Source organism: Podarcis liolepis (assembly GCF_965112155.1).
Source record: "Podarcis liolepis genome assembly, chromosome: 7".
NCBI classification, from domain to species: Eukaryota; Metazoa; Chordata; class Lepidosauria; order Squamata; family Lacertidae; genus Podarcis; species Podarcis liolepis.
In genome coordinates, this window is record NC_139561.1 from 1,983,084 (window position 1) to 2,002,250 (window position 19,167).

The following is a 19,167-nucleotide window of genomic DNA, read 5'->3' on the forward strand; positions in this document are numbered from 1 at the left end:
ACTTGTCTTGGCTCCTCACCTCCATGCAACATGTAAGGTGAGAAACTCTGTCGCAACAGTAAAATTAAGATCTGCCTTGCTTTGACTGGTTCCTGCCGCCGCTCATTTTTCTCTGACCCATCATGGATTTAGCCCCAACCCCAAGAAACTAGTAACTGAAGGAGGTGGGTCATGGGAATTGAAGCGTATGCTTTCTGCATACAACACACCCACTGCCAAGCACCTCCATCTCACCTGCCCCCAACCCCATACCACCCTCTCTCCTAAAATAGACCGGGGTCACTGAGTCCTTCCCAGCAATAGAATTAGCCGTTCTGGAAGATTCCTAAAATGTTATTAATCCAGAGTTCAGAGTTCAGAATTCAAAGGTCCCAAATATAAAATAAACGTTCATAAATGTACACGGCAAACATATAAGTAAGTACAGGGGTGCAATCCTGTCAGCTTCTTTAGGAGACAACAAGAGTCTGCAAAACAGGATACAAATAATAGAAAAAGTATTAAACTGTACATTTCAAAGAATATATATATATCACCCTAGTGTTGCATGGCATTAACATTTTCTAGCCACTAGGCCACACGGACTCTCCTAGCTAGAACCTTGCCACTGAGGCCAGGAATTCCATGCTCTCAACTGCTGTTGCCTAGGAACGGAGCTTGCGACCATTTGAGGTTCCTCAGCATCCAGAGGTTGGCAGAGGTGTGGCCTGAGGATGGCGTCCCAAAGACCCCTGGAGGTAAGTCTAGGTTGCCATGGCCAGGGGACCTAACCCTGGGACCTACTTGTATGAACTTTATTATGGTCACAGACCAGGATAAAAAAAAGAAAGAGCATATAAATAAAGTAGCAGTGAGGATTTATTTTTTTTAACCGATAATTGTTAGAGCAAATGAGGACAAAGAAACAGGCATAGGATAAAACTGTTGAATGGTCACTTTAAAATGTGAAGGTTCATTGTTGCTTCCCAAGTTGTGTATGTCTTTAAGGGCCAGGGCAAGTAACGAGGCCCAGTCTTACAGCTGTGAAACATAGCAGGTGCTGCTGAGTTGTGTTAATCAAGCTGTGTCAGCAATTGGGTCTAGTATCTAAGGAGCAGCACCTAGCTCTCCCATTACCCGGGGGGGGGGGGGTTGGTGGTTGGGTCTGGTTGTTGTTGATGTGTTTAGCGTATAAGGAGTTTTTGCTTTTGTTATTAAAACCTTGTTTGAGTTATTTTTGAGTCCCTTTTTAATGCATGGTCTCCCCAGCAAGCTCTCTGCAGCGCTACTAAACTGCAAATAGCCAACAAAAACATCTGAATAAAATACAAGATTAAACACGGATAATGGATGGATAAAAACTGATAATTAAAACAGATAAGAACTAAAGAACAAACAAAGGCACGCAGTTAAAACAACTGTAAGAGCATAAGAACGAAAAGACTCGCCGTTAAAACTATAAGAGGCTGCAGAGTAGAAGCTTCTGAAATAGAGGACACTCACAACATTAGAAACCGCTGTGCAAATATGGTTAAAACAGACAATTAAAACAATGCAAAACAATAAATGTAGAAACAATGTTGTAGTAAAGGGGCTCTGGCCACTCACCCCTCCCTCACCTGCCCTTACCCTCCAGCTGGGTCCGGTTTCTGGAACGGAGGCCGGCAGTCATTTACTTTTTGACAAAACCAAACGCCACAGAAATGGTAATGCTGCCACCACTCTGTCTCAGGGCACCCGGAGGCACAGTCCAAGGGAGAAGACTCTGCTCCTTTGTTACCGGTTGCCCCACTCTGCAAGCTGCTTCCACAAACCTGCAGGCAGAAATTCATCAGGTATAGCGTAACCAAGTAGTCAGGCGTTGGACTTAGATTTTCCCTCAGATTTGCACATAAGACAAAAGATTCTTTTTTTAAAATTTATTTAAAAAAACACAGTTAACATGCTTAAAAAGCAGGCATATCTTTTGTATCTTTCAGGCAGATAAAATAAAGACATTGTTTAATATAGCTAACTAAGATACTCACTTCTAAGAACTTCTATCTGAAGAAGTGTGCATGCACACGAAAGCTCATACCAAGAACTAAGTTAGTTGGTCTTTAAGGTGCTACTGGAAGGATTTTTTTTATTTTTTCTAAGAACAAAGACAGAGATAGGATAGTTTCAAAGTCCTTCAGTAGATCCGCATTACAAAGTCAGCAGGAATCTCCATTACAAAGAGACACAGGACTGCTGTTGGCAAATCGCAGGTTGCAGAGCGCAGTTCTTAGGCTCTTTATTCACAAATCTCACGTGGAACCAGAACCCAGACCCAATCACAATTCTTGATTACATTCAAATTCACCAATGACCAGCTTATGGGCTAATAATTTTGACTTGTGACAGCTGAGCTCATTAAGTTCCCAGAACCTGGATCAAAGGGCTCACCCCTTTCCTCGGATGTTTCACAGGTGCACATTCCCAGGTAATTAAAAGACTGATAACAACACTAGGTGGGTGTGAATAGCTGGAGCCCCAGGTGTCAAGACCCCAAATCAAACTAGAGAACTTCCTTCCTAAGATAACAATTTACACATTTGGAGACTGTGGTCTGCAGGGTTAAAGCAACAGACCTGTTTCCCATGACTTTTGTGGCTTTTTGATTACCCACAATACTCTGCTACTTTCTTGACCAAAGTTTGAAATCCTTAGCTTCACTACACCCTCCCCTCTAAGATGAAATTACAGGGCTAAGTCCCTAAATTTCATCAAAACAATGTACAAACTGATGCAAACATTTCCAGCTTGAGTGGTTAAGCAGCCTTTTAAAGAAAAAATCACTAGCAGCACACTCAAACTGATCTTCCCAGAACTAGGGGGGTTGCACAAATAACTCATCCCGGGTCAGTACCACAGGCACAGTAAAAAAGCTGTGAAATAACAAAAAACTTCCTAGCCTATGTTCTGGACAGGGTAGACAAGGATAACACATCAAAAGTACCTTTAGCCTGTTTGTACCCTTCTATGAAGTCTAAGTGCACCAAGGCTACCTGTGTTCGACTTCCAAAAGGAGTTAACAAAGAAAATTCAAGTTCCACATACATTTTCACAGTATTAGCATGGTGTTCGCTAAAAGAATTAGGCACCTTTTGGTATTTCTCTTGATAAAGCACAGGACTTAGCTTGGCCTCGGATGTACTAAGGCCAGGCCAGTAAATGACTCGCTTAGGGGGGAGACTGGTAAGATTTAAAGTTACAGGCCAGTCTCCTTTCTCAAAACTTTGAGTCACTATTTCCAGATCAGAAAGATCTTTTTGTTCAGCAGTGGGATGGTCTTTCTGTCGGGGCTACAATTCTTTGCTCAGGTGCACCACAGGTTGCCAACTTCTCTCATTGTCCCTTTGGAACAAAGCTTCTCCTAATCCTATTTTACTGGCATTGGTTTGCATTTCAAAAGGACGCTGCTGGTCAGCCACAAACTTACAAGGGCTTGTGTTAACAACTCAGCGGCTGGCTTGAATTGGTGTAAGAGCCATTCCAGTACACACTGGATTTCTGCTCCCAGGGATTTGATGTTTCCCAAGCCCAATCTAAAGCCAAAATCACTCACTTCTCCTTTAACGGGAGGGCCGGACCTCCTGCCAGAAGCTGAGGCTGTCGGTCTGTACCCACCAGCCGGTCCCCTGTTTACCAGATGAGAATGATTTAGTCTGAAAGATTCTGCGAATTCTGTAGCCTCCTCTAAAGATCGTGGACTTTGGTCAGCAACCAAACTCGCAATTTCTGGAGACAGGTGGCGCATAAGTTGCTCTATTAGCATCAGCTGCTTACCGTATTTTTCGCCCCATAGGACGCACCGGAGCTGGGTCTCCCACGGCTAGCGGATAGGCGGGGCCTGAAGCCTCATAAGGACTGCGTGCTGCTTGCTGCCTGCTGCCCAGGAGGACTCCCCTGAGTGAGTGCCTGAGGGCCCTGCTCTTGCCACTTACCATCTGGCCTGGGGCGGGGCCTGAAGCCTCATAAGGACTGCGTGCTGCTTGCTGCCCAGGAAGACTCTCCTGAGTGAGTGCCTGAGGGCCCTGCTCCTTCCTGCCACTTACCACCTGGCCCAGGGCGGGGCCTGAAGCCTCATAAGGACTGCGTGCTGCTTGCTGCCTGCTGCCCAGGACGACTCCCCTGAGTGAGTGCTGAGGGCCCTGCTCTTGCCACTTACCATCTGGCCTGGGGCGGGGCCTGAAGCCTCATAAGGACTGCGTGCTGCTTGCTGCCTGCTGCCCAGGACAACTCCCCTGAGTGAGTGCTTGAGGGCCCTGCTCTTGCCACTTACCACCTGGCCCAGGGCGGGGCCTGAAGCCTCATAAGGACTGCGTGCTGCTTGCTGCCTGCTGCCCAGGAGGACTCCCCTGAGTGAGTGCTTGAGGGCCCTGCTCTTGCCACTTACCATCTGGCCTGGGGCGGGGCCTGAAGCCTCATAAGGACTGCGTGCTGCTTGCTGCCTGCTGCCCAGGACAACTCCCCTGAGTGAGTGCTTGAGGGCCCTGCTCTTGCCACTTACCACCTGGCCCAGGGCGGGGCCTGAAGCCTCATAAGGACTGCGTGCTGCTTGCTGCCTGCTGCCCAGGAGGACTCCCCTGAGTGAGTGCTTGAGGGCCCTGCTCTTGCCACTTACCATCTGGCCTGGGGCGGGGCCTGAAGCCTCACAAGGACTGCTGGGTCTCCCACGGCTAGCGGATAGCTTCCTGAAGCCTGCAGAGTGAGAGGGGTCGGTGCGCACCGACCCCCCTCGCTCTCCAGGCTTCAGCGAAAGCCTGCATTCGCCCCATAGGACGCACACACATTTCCCCTTCATTTTTGGAGGGGGAAAAGTGCATCTTATAGGGCGAAAAATATGGTAAGTTCTTCTCGATGGTCGTCTCCCACAGACACTTCTTGCAGCTGCTGCGGCAGATCTTGATACTCATAAGCCATCCGGCTGACTCTCGGCCCCATAAGAATGGACTGGCCCATCTTTGGAAACTTATCACGGCACCGGTATCCACCTTGGTCTGGGTTTTGCACCCACTCAACCGCATCGCCCTCTGAAAACTCCATCTCTTTAGGCTCTGCATAAACAAGATAGTTCCCTCTAGGAGGTGTGGAGGCCATCCCAGCTTCCACTTCCTCACGAGGTGACAAGGGGTGGTTAACTGGCATGCCCCCCTCTCTCTCCAAGTTGCAGGACTCTTGCCCACCCTTCTGAACAGTTCTTATTTCGCTGGCGTCCACCAGCTCTCTCTCCGACTCAGGATCTCCCGAAAACCAGGAGGCGGATTCCGCTCTGGGACTTGGAGATTGGGGGAGGGGTTGTCTTCTCCACCTGGACCCCATTCGTCCACAGTTCGCAAAGTGTATTCCTGTAAAGCCCCAGCTTCCATGATTCCTGACTATCTCTATCCCAAAAAAATAAAACGCCTGTAGTACCCAATGTTTCGTGCCAATTTAAAATCAGAGTGCCTTTCTGCAGGGAAGTTCCATCCCACCGCTGCCACCATGTAGTAAAGGGGCTCCTTTACTAATAATAATAATAAAATTTTTTTTAATGATATTAAAATTTCAGAGAAAAAAAGAATTACACAAAAACAAAAAATAAAAATACAAGGAAAATACAAAATACAGGAAAAAAGGAATAAAGGACACTTAAAAAGAAGAAAAGGAAAATGAATAAATCTTTCTATAGCTTACATTCATATCCTTGTTTCCCTGACCTCCTCATACCTCCCTTTTTTGTATTTCAGTTCAATTATTTAAGTCAGCAATTTCTTTCCCTCTTTGTTTTCTCATGATCCTTTAACTTAATATACTATAACTTTAAATTTTCATCTGTTATCAATCCTTTTTTACATACACCTTTATAGCATTACTGTTTAAACCACCTAGCTTCATTCCAACATCATTCTAACATTCATTAATTTTGCAATATTTCTGTAAGTAGTCTTTAAATTTCTTCCAATCTTCTTCCACCGACTCTTCTCCCTGGTCTCGGATTCTGCCAGTCATTTCCGCCAATTCCATGTAGTCCATCACCTTCATCTGCCATTCTTCCAGAGTGGGTAGGTCTTGTGTCTTCCAATACTTTGCTATAAGTATTCTTGCTGCTGTTGTGGCATACATAAAGAAAATTCTATCCTTCTTTAGCACCAAATGGCCGACTATGTCCAGGAGAAAGCCCTCTGGTTTCTTCAAGAAGGTATATTTAAATACCTTTTTCAATTCATTATAGATCATCTCCCAGAAAGCCTTAATCCTTGGACACGTCCACCAAAGGTGAAAGGATGTACCTTCAGTTTCCTTACATTTCCAACATTTATTATCGGGCAAATGATAGATTTTTGCAAGCTTGACTGGTGTCATGTACCACCTGTATATCATTTTCATAATATTCTCTCTTAAGGCATTGCATGCCGTAAACTTCATACCTGTGGTCCATAACTGTTCCCAGTCAGCCATCATTATGTTATGTCCAACATCTTGTGCCCATTTAATCATAACAGATTTCACCGTTTCATCCTGTGTATTCCATTTCAACAGCAAGTTATACATTTTTGACAAAATCTTAGTTTTGGGTTCTAACAGTTCTGTTTCTAATTTTGATTTTTCCACCTGGAAGCCAATTTTCTTGTCCAAATTGTATGCCTCCATTATCTGATAATAATGAAGCCAGTCTCGCACTTTGTTTTTTAGTTTCTCAAAACTCTGCAATTTCAGTCTATCTCCATCTTGTTCCAAAATTTCCCAATATTTCGGCCATTTGACCTCCATATTGAGCTTTTTCTGAGCTTTCGCTTCCATCGGTGACAGCCACCTTGGGGTTTTATTTTCCAATAAGTCCTTGTATCTTATCCAAACATTAAACAATGCTTTCCTGACAATATGGTTTTTAAATGCTTTATGTGCTTTGACCTTATCATACCACAGATATGCATGCCATCCAAATACATTGTTAAAACCTTCTAAATCCAAAATGTCAGTGTTTTCAAGAAGCAGCCATTCTTTCAACTAGCAAAAGGCTGCTGATTCATAGTAAAGTTTAAAGTCTGGCAGGGCAAATCCACCTCTTTCCTTTGCATCTGTTAATATTTTAAATTTTATTCTAGGCTTCTTGCCCTGCCAGACAAATCTAGAAATATCTCTCTGCCACCTCTTGAAACAGTCCATTTGGTCCACATTTGCAATGTTTGAAACAAAAACAACATTCTAGGCAATACATTCATTTTTACCACAGCAATACGACCCAGCAGTGAAAGCTTCAAATTTGACCAAATTTCTAAATCTTTTTTCACTTCAGCCCAGCATTTCTCACAGTTGTCTTTAAACAAATTCCCATTTTTTGCTGTCATGTTAATCCCCAGGTATTTAACTTTCTTAACCACTGTTAAACCTGTCTCATTCTGAAACCTCTCTCTCTCCATTGGTGTTAAATTTTTCTCTACAACCTTGGTTTTTAACTTATTCAATTTAAATCCTGCAACTTGACCAAATTCTTGAATCAGTTCTAAAACCCTTTTGGTACTAGATTCAATAATAAAATTTATTTATACCCCACCCTCCCCAGCCAAGACCGGGCTCAGGGTGGCTAACAACCAATAATAATAAAAAAGTTGATTAAAATACAATTTAAAAGATTAAGATACAACATTAAAACATTAGGATGCAGCCTCTCCACAGGAGGGAAAAGGAAATAGAAAGAGGGGGAGGGAATCAAACTGATTCTAAGCCAAAGGTCAGGTGGAACAACTCTGTCTTACAGGCCCTGCGGAAAGAAATCAGATCCTGCAGGGTCCTGGTCTCATGAGACAGAGCATTCCACCAGGCCGGAGCCAGTGTTGAGAAGGCCCTGGCTCTGGTTGAGGCTAATCTAACTTCCTTAGGCCCCGGGACCTCTAGGGTGTTGCTATATATGGACCTTAAGGTCCTCCGGGGGCATATGGGGAGAGGCGGTCCCGTAGGTACGAGGGTCCTAGGCTGTGAAGGGCTTTAAAGGTCAAAACCAGCACCTTAAATCTGACCCTGTACTCCACCGGGAGCCAGTGCAGCTGGAAAAGCACTGGGTGAATATGCTCCCATGGCAGAGACCCCGTGAGGAGCCTCGCTGCAGCATTCTGCACCCGCTGGAGTTTCTGGGACAGCTTCAAGGGCAGCCCCACGTAGAGCGAATTACAGTAGTCAAGCCTGGAGGTGACCGTCGCATGGATCACTGTGGCCAGGTTGGGGCAGGAAAGGTAAGGGACCAACTGCTTGATGAGGCAAAGGTGGAAAAATGTCGCCTTGGCTGTTGTAACCTGCGCCTCCGTGGAAAGGGAGGTGTCAAGGATTACACCCAAACTCTTAACCAAAGGCTTAAATGAATAGAAGGGTGAATAAGGTCTCTAAGGAAATGGAGGCCAGAGATTTTCAGTTTGTTTCCCAACCTACCTCGTCTGTGCTTTCCTGATGAACACAAAAACATGAATGGGTCTGATCCATTCTTCACATTCTGACGTTCCTGTTTCTCTTTTCTCATGGACAGGTAACTGATTTTGATGAAGAACAAATATCGGAAGTCCGCCTGGAAGATGGGGAGGATCGTCCTCCAAGGTAATCCTGTGCTAATCCCCTCCCCCATAATCAATTGCTTTAAAAAAACCACCCGGTCCATTTCTATGGTGGTGGTGGTTGGGGTCTTTGAAGGATGGGAGGCAATAAACCCTTTTAATAAAAGTGCTACTCCTGTCTCCCCTCAGCATACCAACCACAGCTTCTCCGGCTGATCTTCCTCCTGAAAGCGTCAACGAGGACCGCAAGTTCTTCTTGGTAAACCTTAAATCCCAAATCGTTCCCCACCAGGACAGGACTTTTGCACACTTCAGGATCATGTACTATAGTTAGGTGGTTTCCATAGTACCCCTTATACGATACTGGAACAATGGCAGTAGGTTGAAAAATCTCATTCACACCATAGGGGCTAATCTTTAAGGGTTTAGCCTGCATCTGTATGGGCAAAACCAAATCTCTGGGCACACTGGTAATGTCAGACCCAGTGTCTCGGAAAGAGTTCACAGCAATTCCGTTGATCTCAATGGGGGCTGTAAACTTTGAATTAGCCCACTTCACATGAGGCACACTTGGACCAGCACCAGTACTCACAGGTCCCACAATAACTGCACTTGAAGTGGCTACAGCTGGTTTGAAAGCTATAGCGTCAGGAGCTGCCCCACCCTTCCCCTCCGGGACCGGGCTTTCCCAAGTTCCTGATTTTTGCTGTTCCGCTTCCCAATCTTCCTCCGGTTGCTGGATCATGTGCACCGCAGGAGTCGAAGTCAAAACTGGAGGCTTCTTTTCACTTAATTGGGGGCAAACTGCTTTTATATGCCCTGGTTTCTTACAATAAAAGCACAGTGTTCCCCACCTGCTGTAGATGAGTCTTTTGCAGGAGTAGGGGGACCCCTGCTTTGATCTTTAACGGGAAGGCCGGACCTCCCGCCAGAAGCTGAGGCTGTTGGTCTGTACCCACCAGCCGGTCCCCTGTTTACCAGATGAGAATGATTTAGTCTAAAAGATTCTGCGAATTCTGTGGCCTCCTATAAATATCGTGGACTTTGGTCAGCAACCAAACTCGCAATTTCTGGAGACAGGTGGCGCATAAGTTGCTCTATTAGCATCAGCTGCTTACCGTATTTTTCGCCCCATAGGACACACCTAGTTTTTTTGGGGGGGGGGGAATAAAGGGGGAAAAATTTTATTTCCCCCCCAGGTGCACTGTGCTAAGCCCGAAGCTTGGGGCGTGCGGTGCTCAGCGCGCCCCAAGCTTCTGGGTGCCGGCAAGGTCTCCGCTAGCTGTGGGAGACTCCTGGAGACTCCTGGAGGTAAGTCTAGGTTGCCATGGCCAGGGGACCTAACCCTGGGACCTACTTGTATGAACTTTATTATGGTCACAGACCAGGATAAAAAAAAGAAAGAGCATATAAATAAAGTAGCAGTGAGGATTTTTTTTTTTTAAACCGATAATTGTTAGAGCAAATGAGGACAAAGAAACAGGCATAGGATAAAACTGTTGAATGGTCACTTTAAAATGTGAAGGTTCATTGTTGCTTCCCAAGTTGTGTATGTCTTTAAGGGCCAGGGCAAGTAACGAGGCCCAGTCTTACAGCTGTGAAACATAGCAGGTGCTGCTGAGTTGTGTTAATCAAGCTGTGTCAGCAATTGGGTCTAGTATCTAAGGAGCAGCACCTAGCTCTCCCATTACCCGGGGGGGGGGATGGGTTGGTGGTTGGGTCTGGTTGTTGTTGATGTGTTTAGCGTATAAGGAGTTTTTGCTTTTGTTATTAAAACCTTGTTTGAGTTATTTTTGAGTTCCTTTTTAATGCATGGTCTCCCCAGCAAGCTCTCTGCAGCGCTACTAAACTGCAAATAGCCAACAAAAACATCTGAATAAAATACAAGATTAAACACGGATAATGGATGGATAAAAACTGATAATTAAAACAGATAAGAACTAAAGAACAAACAAAGGCACGCAGTTAAAACAACTGTAAGAGCATAAGAACGAAAAGACTCGCCGTTAAAACTATAAGAGGCTGCAGAGTAGAAGCTTCTGAAATAGAGGACACTCACAACATTAGAAACCGCTGTGCAAATATGGTTAAAACAGACAATTAAAACAATGCAAAACAATAAATGTAGAAACAATGTTGTAGTAAAGGGGCTCTGGCCACTCACCCCTCCCTCACCTGCCCTTACCCTCCAGCTGGGTCCGGTTTCTGGAACGGAGGCCGGCAGTCATTTACTTTTTGACAAAACCAAACGCCACAGAAATGGTAATGCTGCCACCACTCTGTCTCAGGGCACCCGGAGGCACAGTCCAAGGGAGAAGACTCTGCTCCTTTGTTACCGGTTGCCCCACTCTGCAAGCTGCTTCCACAAACCTGCAGGCAGAAATTCATCAGGTATAGCGTAACCAAGTAGTCAGGCGTTGGACTTAGATTTTACCTCAGATTTGCACATAAGACAAAAGATTCTTTTTAAAAAAATATTTTAAAAAACACAGTTAACATGCTTAAAAAGCAGGCACATCTTTTGTATTTTGCAGGCAGATAAAATAAAGACATTGTTTAATATAGCTAACTAAGATACTCACTTCTAAGAACAAAGACAGAGATAGGATAGTTTCAAAGTCCTTCAGTAGATCCGCATTACAAAGTCAGCAGGAATCTCCATTACAAAGAGACACAGGACGGCTGTTGGCAAATCGCAGGTTGCAGAGTGCAGTTCTTAGGCTCTTTATTCACAAATCTCACGTGGAACCAGAACCCAGACCCAATCACAATTCTTGATTACATTCAAATTCACCAATGACCAGCTTATGGGCTAATAATTTTGACTTGTGACAGCTGAGCTCATTAAGTTCCCAGAACCTGGATCAAAGGGCTCACCCCTTTCCTCGGATGTTTCACAGGTGCACATTCCCAGGTAATTAAAAGACTGATAACAACACTAGGTGGGTGTGAATAGCTGGAGCCCCAGGTGTCAAGACCCCAAATCAAACTAGAGAACTTCCTTCCTAAGATAACAATTTACACATTTGGAGACTGTGGTCTGCAGGGTTAAAGCAACAGACCTGTTTCCCATGACTTTTGTGGCTTTTTGATTACCCACAATACTCTGCTACTTTCTTGACCAAAGTTTGAAATCCTTAGCTTCACTACACCCTCCCCTCTAAGATGAAATTACAGGGCTAAGTCCCTAAATTTCATCAAAACAATGTACAAACTGATGCAAACATTTCCAGCTTGAGTGGTTAAGCAGCCTTTTAAAGAAAAAATCACTAGCAGCACACTCAAACTGATCTTCCCAGAACTAGGGGGGTTGCACAAATAACTCATCCCGGGTCAGTACCACAGGCACAGTAAAAAAGCTGTGAAATAACAAAAAACTTCCTAGCCTATGTTCTGGACAGGGTAGACAAGGATAACACATCAAAAGTACCTTTAGCCTGTTTGTACCCTTCTATGAAGTCTAAGTGCACCAAGGCTACCTGTGTTCGACTTCCAAAAGGAGTTAACAAAGAAAATTCAAGTTCCACATACATTTTCACAGTATTAGCATGGTGTTCGCTAAAAGAATTAGGCACCTTTTGGTATTTCTCTTGATAAAGCACAGGACTTAGCTTGGCCTCGGATGTACTAAGGCCAGGCCAGTAAATGACTCGCTTAGGGGGGAGACTGGTAAGATTTAAAGTTACAGGCCAGTCTCCTTTCTCAAAACTTTGAGTCACTATTTCCAGATCAGAAAGATCTTTTTGTTCAGCAGTGGGATGGTCTTTCTGTCGGGGCTACAATTCTTTGCTCAGGTGCACCACAGGTTGCCAACTTCTCTCATTGTCCCTTTGGAACAAAGCTTCTCCTAATCCTATTTTACTGGCATTGGTTTGCATTTCAAAAGGACGCTGCTGGTCAGCCACAAACTTACAAGGGCTTGTGTTAACAACTCAGCGGCTGGCTTGAATTGGTGTAAGAGCCATTCCAGTACACACTGGATTTCTGCTCCCAGGGATTTGATGTTTCCCAAGCCCAATCTAAAGCCAAAATCACTCACTTCTCCTTTAACGGGAGGGCCGGACCTCCTGCCAGAAGCTGAGGCTGTCGGTCTGTACCCACCAGCCGGTCCCCTGTTTACCAGATGAGAATGATTTAGTCTGAAAGATTCTGCGAATTCTGTAGCCTCCTCTAAAGATCGTGGACTTTGGTCAGCAACCAAACTCGCAATTTCTGGAGACAGGTGGCGCATAAGTTGCTCTATTAGCATCAGCTGCTTACCGTATTTTTCGCCCCATAGGACGCACCGGAGCTGGGTCTCCCACGGCTAGCGGATAGGCGGGGCCTGAAGCCTCATAAGGACTGCGTGCTGCTTGCTGCCTGCTGCCCAGGAGGACTCCCCTGAGTGAGTGCCTGAGGGCCCTGCTCTTGCCACTTACCATCTGGCCTGGGGCGGGGCCTGAAGCCTCATAAGGACTGCGTGCTGCTTGCTGCCTGCTGCCCAGGACGACTCCCCTGAGTGAGTGCTTGAGGGCCCTGCTCTTGCCACTTACCATCTGGCCTGGGGCGGGGCCTGAAGCCTCATAAGGACTGCGTGCTGCTTGCTGCCCAGGAAGACTCTCCTGAGTGAGTGCCTGAGGGCCCTGCTCCTTCCTGCCACTTACCACCTGGCCCAGGGCGGGGCCTGAAGCCTCATAAGGACTGCGTGCTGCTTGCTGCCCAGGAAGACTCTCCTGAGTGAGTGCCTGAGGGCCCTGCTCCTTCCTGCCACTTACCATCTGGCCTGGGGCGGGGCCTGAAGCCTCATAAGGACTGCGTGCTGCCTGCTGCCCAGGAAGACTCTCCTGAGTGAGTGCCTGAGGGCCCTGCTCCTTCCTGCCACTTACCACCTGGCCCAGGGCGGGGCCTGAAGCCTCATAGGACTGCGTGCTGCTTGCTGCCTGCTGCCCAGGACGACTCCCCTGAGTGAGTGCTGAGGGCCCTGCTCTTGCCACTTACCATCTGGCCTGGGGCGGGGCCTGAAGCCTCATAAGGACTGCGTGCTGCTTGCTGCCTGCTGCCCAGGACAACTCCCCTGAGTGAGTGCTTGAGGGCCCTGCTCTTGCCACTTACCACCTGGCCCAGGGCGGGGCCTGAAGCCTCATAAGGACTGCGTGCTGCTTGCTGCCTGCTGCCCAGGAGGACTCCCCTGAGTGAGTGCTTGAGGGCCCTGCTCTTGCCACTTACCATCTGGCCTGGGGCGGGGCCTGAAGCCTCATAAGGACTGCGTGCTGCTTGCTGCCTGCTGCCCAGGACAACTCCCCTGAGTGAGTGCTTGAGGGCCCTGCTCTTGCCACTTACCACCTGGCCCAGGGCGGGGCCTGAAGCCTCATAAGGACTGCGTGCTGCTTGCTGCCTGCTGCCCAGGAGGACTCCCCTGAGTGAGTGCTTGAGGGCCCTGCTCTTGCCACTTACCATCTGGCCTGGGGCGGGGCCTGAAGCCTCACAAGGACTGCTGGGTCTCCCACGGCTAGCGGATAGCTTCCTGAAGCCTGCAGAGTGAGAGGGGTCGGTGCGCACCGACCCCCCTCGCTCTCCAGGCTTCAGCGAAAGCCTGCATTCGCCCCATAGGACGCACACACATTTCCCCTTCATTTTTGGAGGGGGAAAAGTGCATCTTATAGGGCGAAAAATATGGTAAGTTCTTCTCGATGGTCGTCTCCCACAGACACTTCTTGCAGCTGCTGCGGCAGATCTTGATACTCATAAGCCATCCGGCTGACTCTCGGCCCCATAAGAATGGACTGGCCCATCTTTGGAAACTTATCACGGCACCGGTATCCACCTTGGTCTGGGTTTTGCACCCACTCAACCGCATCGCCCTCTGAAAACTCCATCTCTTTAGGCTCTGCATAAACAAGATAGTTCCCTCTAGGAGGTGTGGAGGCCATCCCAGCTTCCACTTCCTCACGAGGTGACAAGGGGTGGTTAACTGGCATGCCCCCCTCTCTCTCCAAGTTGCAGGACTCTTGCCCACCCTTCTGAACAGTTCTTATTTCGCTGGCGTCCACCAGCTCTCTCTCCGACTCAGGATCTCCCGAAAACCAGGAGGCGGATTCCGCTCTGGGACTTGGAGATTGGGGGAGGGGTTGTCTTCTCCACCTGGACCCCATTCGTCCACAGTTCGCAAAGTGTGATCCTGTAAAGCCCCAGCTTCCATGATTCCTGACTATCTCTATCCCAAAAAAATAAAACGCCTGTAGTACCCAATGTTTCATGCCAATTTAAAATCAAAGTGCCTTTCTGCAGGGAAGTTCCATCCCACCGCTGCCACCATGTAGTAAAGGGGCTCCTTTACTAATAATAATAATAAAAATTTTTTTAATGATATTAAAATTTCAGAGAAAAAAAGAATTACACAAAAACAAAAAATAAAAATACAAGGAAAATACAAAATACAAAATACAGGAAAAAAGGAATAAAAGACACTTAAAAAGAAGAAAAGGAAAATGAATAAATCTTTCTATAGCTTACATTCATATCCTTGTTTCCCTGACCTCCTCATACCTCCCTTTTTTGTATTTCAGTTCAATTATTTAAGTCAGCAATTTCTTTCCCTCTTTGTTTTCTCATGATCCTTTAACTTAATATACTATAACTTTAAATTTTCATCTGTTATCAATCCTTTTTTACATACACCTTTATAGCATTACTGTTTAAACCACCTAGCTTCATTCCAACATCATTCTAACATTCATTAATTTTGCAATATTTCTGTAAGTAGTCTTTAAATTTCTTCCAATCTTCTTCCACCGACTCTTCTCCCTGGTCTCGGATTCTGCCAGTCATTTCCGCCAATTCCATGTAGTCCATCACCTTCATCTGCCATTCTTCCAGAGTGGGTAGGTCTTGTGTCTTCCAATACTTTGCTATAAGTATTCTTGCTGCTGTTGTGGCATACATAAAGAAAATTCTATCCTTCTTTAGCACCAAATGGCCGACTATGTCCAGGAGAAAGCCCTCTGGTTTCTTCAAGAAGGTATATTTAAATACCTTTTTCAATTCATTATAGATCATCTCCCAGAAAGCCTTAATCCTTGGACACGTCCACCAAAGGTGAAAGGATGTACCTTCAGTTTCCTTACATTTCCAACATTTATTATCGGGCAAATGATAGATTTTTGCAAGCTTGACTGGTGTCATGTACCACCTGTATATCATTTTCATAATATTCTCTCTTAAGGCATTGCATGCCGTAAACTTCATACCTGTGGTCCATAACTGTTCCCAGTCAGCCATCATTATGTTATGTCCAACATCTTGTGCCCATTTAATCATAACAGATTTCACCGTTTCATCCTGTGTATTCCATTTCAACAGCAAGTTATACATTTTTGACAAAATCTTAGTTTTGGGTTCTAACAGTTCTGTTTCTAATTTTGATTTTTCCACCTGGAAGCCAATTTTCTTGTCCAAATTGTATGCCTCCATTATCTGATAATAATGAAGCCAGTCTCGCACTTTGTTTTTTAGTTTCTCAAAACTCTGCAATTTCAGTCTATCTCCATCTTGTTCCAAAATTTCCCAATATTTCGGCCATTTGACCTCCATATTGAGCTTTTTCTGAGCTTTCGCTTCCATCGGTGACAGCCACCTTGGGGTTTTATTTTCCAATAAGTCCTTGTATCTTATCCAAACATTAAACAATGCTTTCCTGACAATATGGTTTTTAAATGCTTTATGTGCTTTGACCTTATCATACCACAGATATGCATGCCATCCAAATACATTGTTAAAACCTTCTAAATCCAAAATGTCAGTGTTTTCAAGAAGCAGCCATTCTTTCAACTAGCAAAAGGCTGCTGATTCATAGTAAAGTTTAAAGTCTGGCAGGGCAAATCCACCTCTTTCCTTTGCATCTGTTAATATTTTAAATTTTATTCTAGGCTTCTTGCCCTGCCAGACAAATCTAGAAATATCTCTCTGCCACCTCTTGAAACAGTCCATTTGGTCCACATTTGCAATGTTTGAAACAAAAACAACATTCTAGGCAATACATTCATTTTTACCACAGCAATGGGACCCAGCAGTGAAAGCTGCAAATTTGACCAAATTTCTAAATCTTTTTTCACTTCAGCCCAGCATTTCTCACAGTTGTCTTTAAACAAATTCCCATTTTTTGCTGTCATGTTAATCCCCAGGTATTTAACTTTCTTAACCACTGTTAAACCTGTCTCATTCTGAAACCTCTCTCTCTCCATTGGTGTTAAATTTTTCTCTACAACCTTGGTTTTTAACTTATTCAATTTAAATCCTGCAACTTGACCAAATTCTTGAATCAGTTCTAAAACCCTTTTGGTACTAGATTCAATAATAAAATTTATTTATACCCCACCCTCCCCAGCCAAGACCGGGCTCAGGGTGGCTAACAACCAATAATAATAAAAAAGTTGATTAAAATACAATTTAAAAGATTAAGATACAACATTAAAACATTAGGATGCAGCCTCTCCACAGGAGGGAAAAGGAAATAGAAAGAGGGGGAGGGAATCAAACTGATTCTAAGCCAAAGGTCAGGTGGAACAACTCTGTCTTACAGGCCCTGCGGAAAGAAATCAGATCCTGCAGGGCCCTGGTCTCATGAGACAGAGCGTTCCACCAGGCCGGAGCCAGTGTTGAGAAGGCCCTGGCTCTGGTTGAGGCTAATCTAACTTCCTTAGGCCCCGGGACCTCTAGGGTGTTGCTATATATGGACCTTAAGGTCCTCTGTGGGGCATACCAGGAGAGGCGGTCCCGTAGGTACGAGGGTCCTAGGCTGTGAAGGGCTTTAAAGGTCAAAACCAGCACCTTCAACCTGACCCTGTACTCCACCGGGAGCCAGTGCAGCTGGAAAAGCACTGGGTGAATATGCTCCCATGGCAGAGACCCCGTGAGGAGCCTCGCTGCAGCATTCTGCACCCGCTGGAGTTTCTGGGACAGCTTCAAGGGCAGCCCCACGTAGAGCGAATTACAGTAGTCAAGCCTGGAGGTGACCGTCGCATGGATCACTGTGGCCAGGTTGGGGCAGGAAAGGTAAGGGACCAACTACTTGATGAGGCAAAGGTGGAAAAATGTCGCCTTGGCTGTTGTAACCTGCGCCTCCGTGGAAAGGGAGGTGTCAAGGATTACACCCAAACTCTTAACCAAAGGCTTAAATGAATAGAAGGGTGAATAAGGTCTCTAAGGAAATGGAGGCCAGAGATTTTCAGTTTGTTTCCCAACCTACCTCATCTGTGCTTTCCTGATGAACACAAAAACATGAATGGGTCTGATCCATTCTTCACATTCTGACGTTCCTGTTTCTCTTTTCTCATGGACAGGTAACTGATTTTGATGAAGAACAAATATCGGAAGTCTGCCTGGAAGATGGGGAGGATCGTCCTCCAAGGTAATCCTGTGCTAATCCCCTCCCCCATAATCAATTGCTTTAAAAAAACCACCCGGTCCATTTCTATGGTGGTGGTGGTTGGGGTCTTTGAAGGATGGGAGGCAATAAACCCTTTTGACAAAAGTGCTACTCCTGTCTCCCCTCAGCATACCAACCACAGCTTCTCCGGCTGATCTTCCTCCTGAAAGCGTCAACGTGGACCAGCTGAAGGACAGACTTGCGGATGTGGTCACAAGGATGAAGAATAGGAAGATCCGAAGGAAGGCGCTCCGAGATCTTTCCGCCCTCCTGCAGAAGATCCAGGAATATGTGAGTTGCGTGGCGAGTTCCCGCCTCCCCCATGGAAATAAAGACACAGGACACCAGTATTTTAGGTTAATGGGCAAAATTAGGCCACAACTTTATTGATTACAGGAATTGAGCGGTATTGGCTTAGGCATTGGTCCTATCGACTAACCGGCTTCAGCCTGATTGCTAGAAGACCGGCAAGGGTTAACCACCAGTAGGGGGAGTCCTGCTGATGTACATCAACTAGGAGCTCCCCCGGGGTCACCGCTCAGGGGCGTGCCTTAGGCCCACACCTCCATAGGCTTCGGACAGGGCAACGCCCCACGGAATCCTACTGGACTACCCTTCGATATGGGGGAAGGTGATGGCGCTTCCTCCCCCCCCCACTCATCTGCATAACAATACCCTTACCAATGCCTAACTGCCAATGCCGAGGAAGTTGTGACGATTTGCTATGAGGTAGGCAAAAAGCCAAATGGCTGGTGCCAATTTGCCAAGTGGAAAAAATTCCTGCCAGGCCCCTTGACGGCGACCAACCGAGGTCCATAGCAATGTCAAAGAGCCAAATCTAAAGGGTGGGAGGGTGGGGGAACCGGAGCAGCTGTTGCACTGGGAGAAAGAGGGAAATCTCAGGCGCACCGGCCCTAAATAGCGCGGGCCATGCCTCCCAGGCCAGCCGATTGGCTGGCAAGGGAGATGACGCGCCCGAGGATTCCCTGCTCTCGCAGGGGCTGCAAGCCAGCCCCCGAGTACGTGGGGGGAGGGCATGAAGCCCGCAACCCCACCTCCTCTGCAGCTTGGAAGTGGCTTTACTGAAGGGAAGCATTGCAACCATGCAGGGCTGTCAAGGCCTTCAGGCTGCTGCTTCTAGGCCCACCCTGCAAGGTGCCCAAGGGACAATCAGGCATCCCAGCACATACTCAATTTGGAGAACAGAGCTGGGCCATAGTGAGTAAGACGGCTGAG

General features: G+C 46.3%; 2 long non-coding RNA genes across 2 annotated transcripts; both read right to left on the reverse strand.

Annotated features, from left to right (window-relative positions):
• Positions 1-1,949: 1,949 nt before the first annotated feature.
• On the reverse strand, positions 1,950-2,196 carry LOC310712966. The gene is made up of 2 exons (XR_014529049.1): positions 2,128-2,196; positions 1,950-2,022 (listed from the first exon to the last, which is right to left on the reverse strand). It is a non-coding gene; the product is annotated as an uncharacterized lncRNA (long non-coding RNA).
• A 1,909-nt stretch (positions 2,197-4,105) lies between these two features.
• Positions 4,106-4,609, reverse strand: LOC310710456. Its single transcript, XR_014528073.1, has 3 exons — positions 4,555-4,609; positions 4,327-4,443; positions 4,106-4,215 (listed from the first exon to the last, which is right to left on the reverse strand). It is a non-coding gene; the product is annotated as an uncharacterized lncRNA (long non-coding RNA).
• Positions 4,610-19,167: the final 14,558 nt, after the last annotated feature.